General features: G+C 43.4%; 1 long non-coding RNA gene across 1 annotated transcript; it reads right to left on the bottom strand.

Annotated features, from left to right (window-relative positions):
- Positions 1 to 10,381: 10,381 nt before the first annotated feature.
- LOC119033572 lies at positions 10,382 to 12,219 on the bottom strand. Its single transcript, XR_005079300.1, has 2 exons — positions 11,949 to 12,219; positions 10,382 to 10,858 (listed from the first exon to the last, which is right to left on the bottom strand). It is a non-coding gene; the product is annotated as an uncharacterized LOC119033572 (long non-coding RNA).
- Between the last annotated feature and the right edge of the window lie 211 nt (positions 12,220 to 12,430).

Genomic DNA, 12,430 nt, shown 5'->3' with positions numbered 1-12,430 from the left:
AAATAGGATTGACTGTGGGGCCGTAGGGAGAGGTTTAGCATGCTAGCATGAGCTTTATAAAAGAAGTCAATTGAAGTCAAGGATTGGGTGTGTCGTGTGTGTGTGTGTGTGAGTGTGAGTGTGTGTGAAGGCACTAGAATCGACACACAAGTGTTTTATAATTGCAGTCAACTGTCAGGGTCAGTTATGGAATCACTACATTTTTGTCCTGTGTGTGTTTATATCTTGTGCATATATATTGTGCAGCAGAAGAAGTGTGTTTTTGAGTTTAACTGTACATCATGTGCCTGTGATCGAGGTACACATGCATATCATCTGACACATGGCATGCAACACTTGGGGTGGGAATCGAGAACCGGTTCAGAACCTGTTTTTTCCATTTGTTTTTCCTGAAATTTTGCATCGCGGTACATTTGCGTCACACTCTCTGCGACAACTCAGACCTTCAACTGTGAGGCAGCATCATGGAGAGGAGGAAGCGATCTAAAGCCCGGCTGCACTTCACCAAACAAGATGAGAATTCTGCCGTGTGTAATCAGTGCAATGCTGTAGTATCAGGTAAGGATGGAAGTACCAAGACTGTCTTGTGTTCGACCTCGTATGCAGGCAGTCAAACTCATTTATTTACACTACATTATCTTTCTACACCATATCTTGTCAAAGTGGTGTTCAGTATGTTTGAGTTTAATATGTTCATGCTCACAGTCTTGTGCATCATTTTGGGAAGAATATAAAATGGTTGCTTTTGGTGCTGAAGACTGTGTAGAACTCCTTTTTTTGCCACTCAGTAAACTCAGGAATCAATATGAGAATTGATAAGGAATTGGATTGATAGGCAGAATCGACAGTGGCAGTGATATTGATAAAAACTTATCAATTCCCACCCCCAGATGACACACTGCACTAATGAGGATGAACTGTCTGTTTGCGTCATCAGCAAATGGAAACTGAAAGAGAGAATCTAGATTAAAGCCTGATGGGTCACAGGTGCCTAAATATGGATGTTTTCCTCGCTCTCACATTACTATTTGTGTCTGCCACTGCTTTTGATTCATTCTGGCAAAAGTGCAGATGGAATTACGGCACAAAGGAAGTGGGTCTGTCATTGTGCAATCAACAACAGGAAGAGGCGGCTTTCTCCAGGTAACGCCAGAACGACTGTGGAAAACTCAACACTGCAAAAGAAAAAGAAGCCACTGATGGAGGAGGCAAAGAAGGTGAAGTGGGAGGGTGATAGAAGCCGAGGGAGAGCAACAGTGAACGGACGAGCATTCACTCAATGAAGGGCGCTGTTGTTTCATGGCCTGTTCTGCCATTAACATGTGTTTTCCCTGACCATCGGGACCTGAGACAGGTCAGAACTGGCATTTGTTCTACTAGATCAGTGAAGAACAGAACCGGCAATGAGCAGTCCTCATGTCTTTTATGATACTACACAGGCCACTGCAACCACACAGAGGCGACTGTATGAGAGGGAGCAGACCCAGATGGAGCAACGGGTCCAGCAAACGCCTCATGAGCAGGTGGGGGACGCAGGATGGCGTACAGTCCCGAGGTAATTAGATTTTGTACTGTAGCCCAGTGTGGCCTGGATGAGCTCCTCTGCAGCCGCGCAGAAGCCAGAGTAATTCTCCCGAGCTCAGTGTTTCCAGTGAGGTATCAGATTTTTATATTGCTTTGCTCAGAAAACATGCACTGAGAATGAAAAGAAGCCAATCGTGCAGCACTGTGTTTTGAAGCAGAACTGTGTATTTTGTTTCATGCTTGTAGCTTTCTGAAATCCCTGAACAAGATATAGTGCAACAATGTTTTCATACATCATACATATACATATCTATTGGGTAGATAGCTCAGACAGAATGTGCGTGTGTATCCAGAAGAGCTGACATGTTTTTGATACTAAAAGATCAAATTTGTGACTTTTTTTCCCAAATGCAGTTTAACCATTTATCATAAATGAAGGTTAAATATGTGACAAACATAAAAACACCTGTCAGTTCACTCCTGTCTTGCTGCCACTTATTTTGGACATTAAACACCTGCACTACATTCAGGGTTGTCAAAGTGCGGCGAAATATCTTTTCAAGCTCTGATGAGGACAAAGGAACAATGAGCAGCATCCTGACAAGACTGTGAACCTGATCAAACAGGCCTCTAACTGCCCCAGACATCCGGAGCGGCACCAGTAGGTGTGGGTGAACGGGGACGGCTGGACTCTACGCTGACACTTTTTAAGAGATATTCATCTTTGACATCAGCTCGGTTCCCTTTGAAAGCAGGACCTTTTCAAATTTTATGATAGCCCGAAGATATTTCTGGTTAAATATCTCTTGGAACTGGAGGCTCTGTGGCCATTTCAACACACTGTGATTTATAGTTTCATCGTGGATAATTCATGTCAGGCTCCACCCCCCCCCCCCCCCCCCATTTCATAAATCTTAACGTCCAGTTATTTCAAAAAAATGTTGTTAAAAGAGGCAAAAAAAACCTGATGATTTACTGGCTGTGTGGTGACCTGGCATGACTCCAGCTTGTCCATTCACCCAGTTCAATTCAGGATATCACACTTACCTGCAATCCACCCAGTCCAATGTGACTGGCCGACATTAAGTTGAACTTTTCTGCGTCATTAGTTAGTGTCTGTCAGTCAGCCTCAGTGTGAATTACTTTTCTCCACCAAGGCGATTTTCGATCCCCAGGAACCCCAATTTACTCCTGACAGGTGTTCAACTGGTTGTGTGAGTGCTTTAAGGTTGGCAGACAGGTAGTTTGGTCAGCTTTAACAATGCACGTCCATTAACCATGACATTTTGTCCGGATCAAATTGGTCTCCAGAGGATGACCCGACCATTTATTTAGCACCGGAGTCCTCAAACATGAAACCCTGAGCGCAAAAACATTGTTCAAAAGGTGAATAAAAACAGGATTCAATCAAGAGTAAACTGTGTATGAAAACAACATCTGCATGTCAACACTGTCACTGTGAGCATGTTGGCACGCTGTTAGCATTTAGCTCAAAGCGCTACAGTACCTGTTCCAGTCTGTACTTGATGGAGCCATTACTTTTTCTTTAAAGCATACAAATGATCTATTGGCATAACCGTCTGCAAACAGCAGATGGAAATCACAACCAATCTGCACTAACAATAGACATGAAACCAAGGTTGTTTTCTAACACTTCAGATGATTTTTTAAAATTGATTATCTCCACTAATATTTTGCCTTTCAGTGTTTCGAAATCACATCTTGATACTCGTCACCTTCAAAGTCACAGCAAAGCTCAAACAGGGTCACACAGAGGAACAGACTGATGAACAGAAATGCTCATTAATTTGTTATTTCAATGTTTAAAAAAGCTTCATACTGCAGCTTCAATAAACACCGACACACAGCAGAGCAGTGACACTTATTGTCATATTTGTCACTGATATCTCCTCTTTCCACTGAGTGAATTCTTCAGTAAACGGTTTTTACTTTATTTAATTCGACAGCGGCTGACAGTCAGAGGGTCAGTGTCAGCAAACAAAGTGACAATGAAATGACAGCTGGGCAGGTTCTGGATGATAACATGGAGTCCTTGGAGGAAGTTTATTATTTGTTGGTTCGGCAGTCATTCCAAATGCTCATATTCTGATTGACTGGCTACGAACACGTGGCTTATTTAATCAAGACTAGCAAAATCTGTGTCATGCACAAGCTCCTTTCTTTTGGTTATCACAAAAACACTGGCAGAGACAAGTTGGCAGATAGAGAGCAGAGAGCTGACGGTCAGGCTGGTTGTAGAAGACGGTGTTGGAGGAAGTGGTGTTTTTGTCCGTCTCCATGTGAGTCAACTCTAACGCCCGATGACTCCAGTGAAAGCCGTGTTTCTTTAACAACCACAGAAATTTACCTCAAGGCACCCTGCTTCTCACAGGGCACACACACACACACACACACACACACACACCCCTAAAGTAATAGGTTGGAAATCAGCTTGTGACCTTGCTTGTCATCGTGGCTCTCCTTTGTCGCTGCTCTCAACTATAAAGAAAAAAGAAGAAACACCTACATGAGAACCGAGCTACACCTCAGTATGTGTCGGTAAAGGCGGCCTGATGAGACGAGAGGCACCTGATTCCCATTTACGTCCCTTTATCTCTGTCAACGAGCTGCAGATTGTATAAAAGCCTGGGGATCCGACTCCACTTCTAGTGGTGTGAAGCTTTTTTACTCCCCGCTCAAACGCAAGAGAGTAACTTTGACCATCGGTGGAAACAACAAGGACAAAAGCTCCACGGGCACTAGCCTTGTTACATCACTCTCCTTATGTAACAAGAGTTTGGAAGAGAGGTTGTTGCAATGATCCCCTGGACCGGCGAGAAAAATATGTTCCACAAGTGAGACTGCTGATTTACTGGCAGCTAACAGTCACATGAACACACAATGTAACTTAAAAAAATATCGTGCGGGTGCCAAATCAGACGAGCAGGAGTTAGAATGCAGCTAAAAATGCAAACTGTAATTGTATTTGAACAAATTTAGGATGGTAGCAAATGTCATCGAACCCCCTGGCTGTCCAATTTGCACCAAAACTAGTCAGATGGTTAGTCCTCGATGCACAAACCAAACTAAGTGTTATTTCGCTAATTGAGTGCTTTGTTAATCTCCTGACACAAATGTATTGTTTTGTTATAGTTACATTGTTATAGCCAGAACCTGGAGGTTGCATAATTGCTAACTGATGCTCGCTATACTCTTTGCTGTAGTTGTCTGTGGCTTTATGATGACCAGCTGCTGTTTGCAAGTAGCTTAGTTTAGCGGGAAGCTAAGCGGCTACAAAGGTCTGCATGGACTGCAAACCCTGGATGATGTTGGGAGGCCCAGCAGGCATCCTGGTTCAGCTCAACCGGGCTCAGAAGCCTCCCAGGGAACACGGCTCGACACCAGACTGGGTCTGGACACGGGCTCTGAGACCGATGACAGATGCTAGTTGGACGACAGGAGGTGATTTACAGCAGCTCTGACCTGAAGGTTATGACTCGAGGGTTGAGAGACAGCAGGCAGGGGACCACAGAGGCCTAGAGCCGGAGGGAAGGGAGTGTCGGGCATCAGCAGCAGGTAAAAGCAGCGTTTAGAGCTTGAGTATTATAATTATGATAATATCTTAATCAGAGAATGGAGGCTTTATTTTGCAACACAGACTTGTTGATTCTGTCAAATTGCCCCTTCAAAATGAACTAGCATGTTAGAAATGTTCACACAGAACCATTTTTTAATGGCAGAAAATACCAGACACAGCTCCCCTGAAACCATCTGTACTCAAACTGTGTTAAACAGCACTGTCTGACTCATTGTGACTGAATTTCAGGCATACGCAGAGTAACCAACAACCAAAATGCTCTCCTCCGTGGTCGGCCTTTTGTCACCTGAAAAACACGTCATTGGACACGCAGTTATCGCGGTGTAAGCCTCTCATACTTCTGAATTGAGGAGTGATGACATTTGCTGCGTCTGATTTGATTCCAGTTATCTGTGTGCCGCACACTGATCCTTGTTTATTTGAAGCCCGGCGGCCTCTCGGTGGTGATGGGAGCTTTGATCTTCAGCGCTTCGACCTTATCCGCCCTTCCTGACTTTAGGACTGACAGGGAGCCAAGTTCTTTAGTTACATGTGGCGCAGCAGCACATCCTGAAAATGTGGGAACAAGGTTAACGAAAATCATTTTGGTGTAAAGAGTTTTCTCGTTGGATGTTTTCCCCTGCCTACTTCTTGTTGTATGCATGTCAGACTGTTTGTTGAAGGGCTGTTGGGCCGTTTTTGATTAATTTGATCAGGGTTGGGATACAGCAGCCTTTTATTGCCTTTAAATCAAGTTCCAAATTCATTCAAATGTTAACTTTTTCACCTCCCTGACTAATTGAAATTGTACTTCTCCTCACAACAGTATAAGTTTCCTTTTTTGCTTTGGACAATTAAACCAATTTATGAAACGTAGCTGAGTAAGAAGAAGTAAGAAGTAAGATTTTCTATTTCCAAAGAAGCGGTCAAAGGCTAAACAATAAGAACATTTTGTTGTTTTCTTCTCATTATGAAATACAGAAAAGTTAAGCGATAATGGATTTTTAAAGATATCCTTGTTGGAAAGTGGGTTTTCAATAGAACTTGCTAGTCTTTGACTTGTTGAACTTGTGAATCACAAATAAAAAAAAAACAAAAACTAAATCTGAGTCACTGAAGTGACCGCAGAGATACAATACGCCACATTCAACAGAGAAAATGTGCTTTATAATGATCAGAGTTTGTAGCAGCGGGAGAGCGCGAGGAGACAGAAAGGTTTTTCGGCAGGAAGTCCATCACCTCGACACTCTCTTATTGTCGTTTCTGTGACATTTCAATTTTCAACCAAATGGCTGTTGGAAAAGACATCAGCCACATGACATGCATTAGATCCTGAGTGTGCTGCTGTCCAGGAGGTTACTGGACCAGCTCTCAGTTATAAAAGGGTTAAGCCCCTAAAATCCACTTTTAAAATGGAATTGAATAGGGACCGCTTAAGCCGGTAGCGAGGAGACTGGCTTAGCTTCTCACTGCCTACATCCAAACATCAACCCTGCTTCCACCGACTTGGCACCTGACTTGAGTTTGCCCTTGAATCAGATCCGGCCACAAGCACTGAGCACTCAGTTCGGTGCTGGGATGAATTTGTAAACCCTAAGAGACTATTTCAATTTGTTTGTTGAGAATAACCTTTAAGATATCTTGCACACTCATCCCCTACTATTTACTTCTATCAAAGAGACATAAAATCAGTGTCCACAACTTCTACTTTCACTGCAGTTGAAGGTTTATTACAAAGTTTTAGCAAGGCAAAAGCATACAGCTCAATCTCATCTCAGTTAGAATCAATCAATATCAGGAATACTGATTGATACGGATCACAGTGTGTGTTTCACCTCCGCTGCTCAGTCTGTGAACTTGTGTGTTTTTGTTCCCTGTGTGATGAATGTGCATTAACTGGGTATGGAAAAGAAAGTCAGGCAGGTGCAAATGCAGAAGAAAAGGATGGAGAGAAGAGGAAAAGAGACAAGTTCAAAGGGACAAACAAACATGAGAGGGAGGGAAAATTGGGCTAAAATGTGTTGGTCAGAGAACAAGTCAGAGGCAGATTGAGAGCGGCCGGCGGAGAGAAACAGACAAACAGATCAAAGACGGAGCAGAGGAAGATGAATGAGACATTTAAGTGCTCTCAGTTGTTTTTGGTTTTTTTTCTTTCTCTCTGACAAACAGTGACGAATGATGGATGAAATAAAAAGAGAGACGAGCGACGGGGAGCGACCGGCGTCCCTGCAGGCTCCAAATAAAGAAGTAATGTCTTATTACACTCCAGTCTCCCACCAACACCCTCTGCAGTGAGTCAGCCTGTGTGTACAGTGTGTGTTTGTCTGTGTGCAGCCTGGTAGATGTTGCGGTTGTTCCAAGTGTCAGCTTATATTTGAACACAGATGAAAGATCGTTCTACCAGCTGAGATTACCAAAGGAAAAAAAAAAAAAAAAAAAGATATCTGCTTTTCTTTGTGCATTTCTAAATGAAGCGTACGCACCCTCTGCATCCCTGCAAGTGTTTGTGTGTCCTCCCTCCGTCTGTCCATTGGGCCTATTACTGTGGCAGGGTGGTAATTATTCTGCAAATGCTTAAAGTGCAGCTCCCTTTGAAGATGCTCTCATCATCAAAATAACACTTTAATCAACGGTGTGTCCCCGCTCGTTTACAACTCTCCTAGCGGCTAATTAACCAAAAAAATTTCCTAGCGAGCCAGCAGGGACGTGTGCGCATATGGGTGGTCACAGAGGAACGCCAGGCACTGTGACAACCGCACGCTGACAATCCACCCAAAGAAGTGGACAAATCACAGAGATGTGCTCACATTTCATGTTCTCATCCTCGCAATTTTTAAAGGGGAACCATTCGTGTGCTTATTTCTGGGGAAGATCTGATATGTTTACATTCTACATTTCTTCAAGCTGAATCGTAGGCAACTGGTCTCTCATCCGGGAGGCTTCTTCAGTTGTAATTAACAGACGGGGAGATGACTTTTAAACTCTGTGTGGGAGTGTCCTTACAGAGTCGTCAAGGTCAGTGTGAGCTCTGAGCTTCAGAGTTGTAAAGGCCACTTGTGGGTCGTTGATCCAACCGGCCTTCATGAAGGGTGAATGGTGTGAATGGTTGTTACTGAGGAAGCCTCCGTAATGAGAGAAGAAGAAACTGAAACAAGTCCAGTTAACCTATGATACAACAACTACATCCAGTCTCGTAATAAAAGTTGCGTAGCTCACGTTGCGTAAATGACATTGGTAACTTAAATGACTCACATACAGACAAATGACTCTAACACACTTTTGACTTCTGGTCACAAATGGGACATGAACCTCAGTCTCTTGAGGGAAACTCCTGTGAAAGTCCCAACAAACCGCCAGCCGGCTTGAATATTATTACTCGCTCTTCATCCTATTGTACCAGATAAGCACTTCAAGAAGCAACACCAGAGCAGAACCTACTGTGCAGCGTCAGTGTGTGAAGCCTTGGGCGACTGACCAGGCTGCTGTAATTGATGCATCGGGAGTGAGAATGGGGGCTGTGCAACCGGAGAAACACAATTGGATTAAGTCTAATTGGGCTATTGTTCTGATTATTTGGTGGTTTATTAGAGTCCATGTGCTGTAAATGCAGCTATTGTCCATTCTTTACGGCAAGTACAGATATATGGAAATGAGTTCCAACACTTTTGTGTCTAATAGCTCCGCTCCCGCAATTGTACAAGTCAAGCGTAGCCGTGGCTGCAACCTTCATCTTTTATTTAATCTGCATTAGTGCTGCAGACGTTACAAACGTCCTCCACTTAGCTTTTGTTTGTTTGCTTGTTTTTGTTGGGCAGAAGAAGATACTGTAAACTCCAGCGCCCACGCATGCACATCTCCCACTGAAAGCCTAAGTGAGTCGGCTACCTGTGTTATGTGTGTCACACGATGCACTGAACGCTGCACTTCTATAATAGTTATCAGGCTATTACAAGTTGTTTCTCAATTAGGCTAATAGCTTTAGGATAATGAGCAGATGTACAATCTAAATTCCACACTTCTTTTCTTTTTTACTTTCTTGTCTTTCCTCTTATCTAAATGAGATCATTAACTGCAGTCATTAACTTACTATCAGCTTGAGCTTGATAGTAACAGTAGTTCAGTCGGGCCGCTCTCGCTAAGGCTTTTAACCATGCATCGGAACAGTATGAGTGTAGTTCGGCGACCTGAACATGAGTTATGCACACTGTCCTTGAGCTCACAATATGGCTGGCAGCAGCTAAGATACACATCATTTAATGAATAAAAAATAAAAAATAAAAAAAAAACATTCAAAAATGCTGCTCAACGAACAGGAACTATGTGAGGCCAGGGAGGTGAAGGGAGTAGAATTTCTGAAAGCAGGTAACAGTGTGGCAGCGAGGATGCTCACTGCTGTTGTATTCAGACTGAATGAGAGCCAAATGTTAACAGTGAGTGCCTGCTGTGAGAGATAGGTCACGGAAATGCATGTCTGGATGGTGCATGAGACATGTGACTATAAAATGACTTCAGTGCCGGTCACTGAGAGTTTAGGCCACGAAAGGTATGCAAAAAAAAAAAAAAAAAAAAAATGGCTGCCATTAAACAAGAACCTTCTCAAAGGGCAGAGTGAAGCAGAAACAATCACCATGATCCATCAACAGTTTCTCCAATCAACATAAATCTCATTAGTTGACAGAATGTCACCAAACTTGCTGTGCACGCTCTGGGAGCGAGTGCCAACCAGAATGTGAAGTGCCATATTTATTGGTGCAAGTGAGCATGGCATATCGACTCAAAATGCCAAGGAGCAGAACTCTGAGTGTGCAAATATTGAAGTGGAGTGTGTGATTGGTCTCACTCTTCTAGCTGAGGCGGCTCTGTGAAGCCTGAAACCCGATCATCGCCGCTCGTGACTTCAATTCCGGCGCCTTTAGCTGCCTCCTTCTCCTGACCGCCAAAGGGCTTCAACCAGGAATCGTCACTCGCAGCTGCATTGGTCCAGCCAGCCAGTTCACATGGAGAGGATAATTGTCTAAAAATTACACTGTGTTACTGTAAACAATACTTTTCATCTCGGCTTTGTCTTCGTCTCCCTCCCCGAGGAAACAGTAAGCTCAACACAGTAGGGAGCGAGGAGAGATGAAAATAACTCCTGTGGTTACCATGGAGCAGGGGAATCTTTTTATTCACCGTTGTTGAGAATTTGTTTCAGCTCAATAACAAGTATGAATTCGTAACCACTGTATTTAAGATATAACAATCGGTTACTATTCTGAGTGAAGCCACTGAAGATACTCATCTTTTTGTTTTTTATTCTTGAATCTTTTCATCACCAGGGATATTCCCATCGAGATTCAGCATCTCTTTAACAGAATGTCTTTTATCTTCTTGTTATTACATCAACCTTTGTACCCATATCTACATTACAAAAAACGCCCTCTCTGGCGGTATATTAAACAAAGGCCTTGTAACGATAGAATGAGATTTATAATGGGTCTCTGGCCTTTAGCTAGTAGCGCCCCTCAAGAATACTTGTGTGTGCTTTAATAAGGCTGGATCCCAGGATGCAAGCTAAATTTCCCATTTGGGTCTCTGGTATGAAGGGCTAAAAAAGCCTGAATTAGATTTTGACAAATAGTTATGACTCACTCTCCTTAACTCCCCCTCTCGCTGTTGTCGAAGCGTCCTTTACAGTAGCGTCTGGTTGCGGTGATTTATTGGTGTTCTGCGTCATCAAGTCAGCCTGGCTATCCTTGAGCTCTTTCTCCAGCAGGTCTGGTGAAACAAAAGAGAAAAACAACAGACAAAAGACACGTTGAAATGTCACTGCAGCTGTGATTAGTTTTTCAGGGTTTTCAAGGTTTTCACGTTGGTGCCAGAATCTCCCATGTCGGATTCATTTTGCCACGACAGAAGATTCTTTAGGTTCTGCTTAGCATAAGGACTGAAGATAGGCTCATCTATGGTTACGGCTGCTTTTGTTTGTATGTGTGTTTTCCCAATATAAGAATAAGGGTTATTCAGACCGAATCGTGCGTTGTGGTGAAAACGCCGGTCTTCTTTTTTCATGTTACGGTAGCTGTTTTTCGATGATGGCACGTAGTTTTTAATAAGTCAACTCATAGGACCGACATGCTAGTAGCATAACACAACACAGCAGCCTCTCATTTGTTGTGTAACGGCGGTTTTGCAAAGCACTTGTCGGTTCATTTCCGCCACCAGGTGGATCGGCTGAGGGTTCAAGTCTGCGTTTCATCACTGCAAAACGTCCGGTTTTGTATTGCGTCAAAAGCTGGCGCCCTCAAAATCTCCTCTGCTTTGTATGTCTGGAGAAGAAAAAAGGAATTAAAACTGCAGCAGCGAGCAGCGTCTCATGTGAGTGTAATTTTACCCACAACAGCAATACTGAAAGCCTTGAAGATAATTAAAATGAGGTCACGGTGTCTCTTCCATAGGAACTATAGCTGACAGAATTCTCTCATGAGATACTTGACTTTAAAAAAAAAAGAAAGAAAGAAATGGGGGACTTGGGGTTTTTTTCTGTTATTACAGTTGTTGTCTTCAGTTTCAGGAATCACAGCCCAGCGCCATAAACAGACAGCCTGTTGTTAGAGATCCGGTCCGTCTCCTATGTTCTTTCATGCTGCTGCACTTCCAGCCTCTAGAGGAGGAGACTGAACATGTTGCTGTTGGTTACTGCATTTATGGGGAAAAAAACAAAACAAAACACGTAACAACTATAGTAAAATAAAATAAATAGATCATCAAAACTGTGTTAGAAATGAATCCTTAGCAGAGCAGCACATGTAACAGAACACCAGTCATTCAGATGAGCTTCATGCATGTTCACCGTGAGACGCCTCACCTCTACTGCTGTGATCTCCTGCAGACGTTTCTGCTGACAGTCGCCTGCAGCTCATAACCTCTGCAGCCGGTCGGGCACGCACCGGTCCACAGTGAAGGGAACTCCTCTGGATTACAGTCTGAACTCCGTATCACTGCGCTTCTTACTGTTCTTGTAGTAATGTTTTATTTTCCGCCACTTCTTCTTGTCTGATGCAACAGATCAAGTTCTGTGAGCAATCAGCATCGAATCTACCTTCACGCCAAATCACAGTTCCGATGCCGTGTTGCATACGTTACCGCGGTTTCAGACGGAGGCGTTGCTCGTTTCCAAAAAAACGTAATCCACGCGCTGTTCAGGCAGGGAATTTAAATGAAGCAGAACCTGACAGGCAGAGCCGAACAGCAGAGTTAACCTTCACTTTGGTCTTTGTTAGGCAGATTTATAACAGAGGAGTTGTGTAAAGAACACACACACACACACACACACTCAAACTTTAGTGT

The sequence above is a fragment of the Acanthopagrus latus genome, chromosome 15, assembly GCF_904848185.1.
Source record: "Acanthopagrus latus isolate v.2019 chromosome 15, fAcaLat1.1, whole genome shotgun sequence".
Lineage (NCBI taxonomy): Eukaryota > Metazoa > Chordata > Actinopteri > Spariformes > Sparidae > Acanthopagrus > Acanthopagrus latus.
The sequence above is the reverse complement of the archived record's forward strand: the minus strand, read 5'-3'. Positions and strand labels throughout refer to the sequence as shown.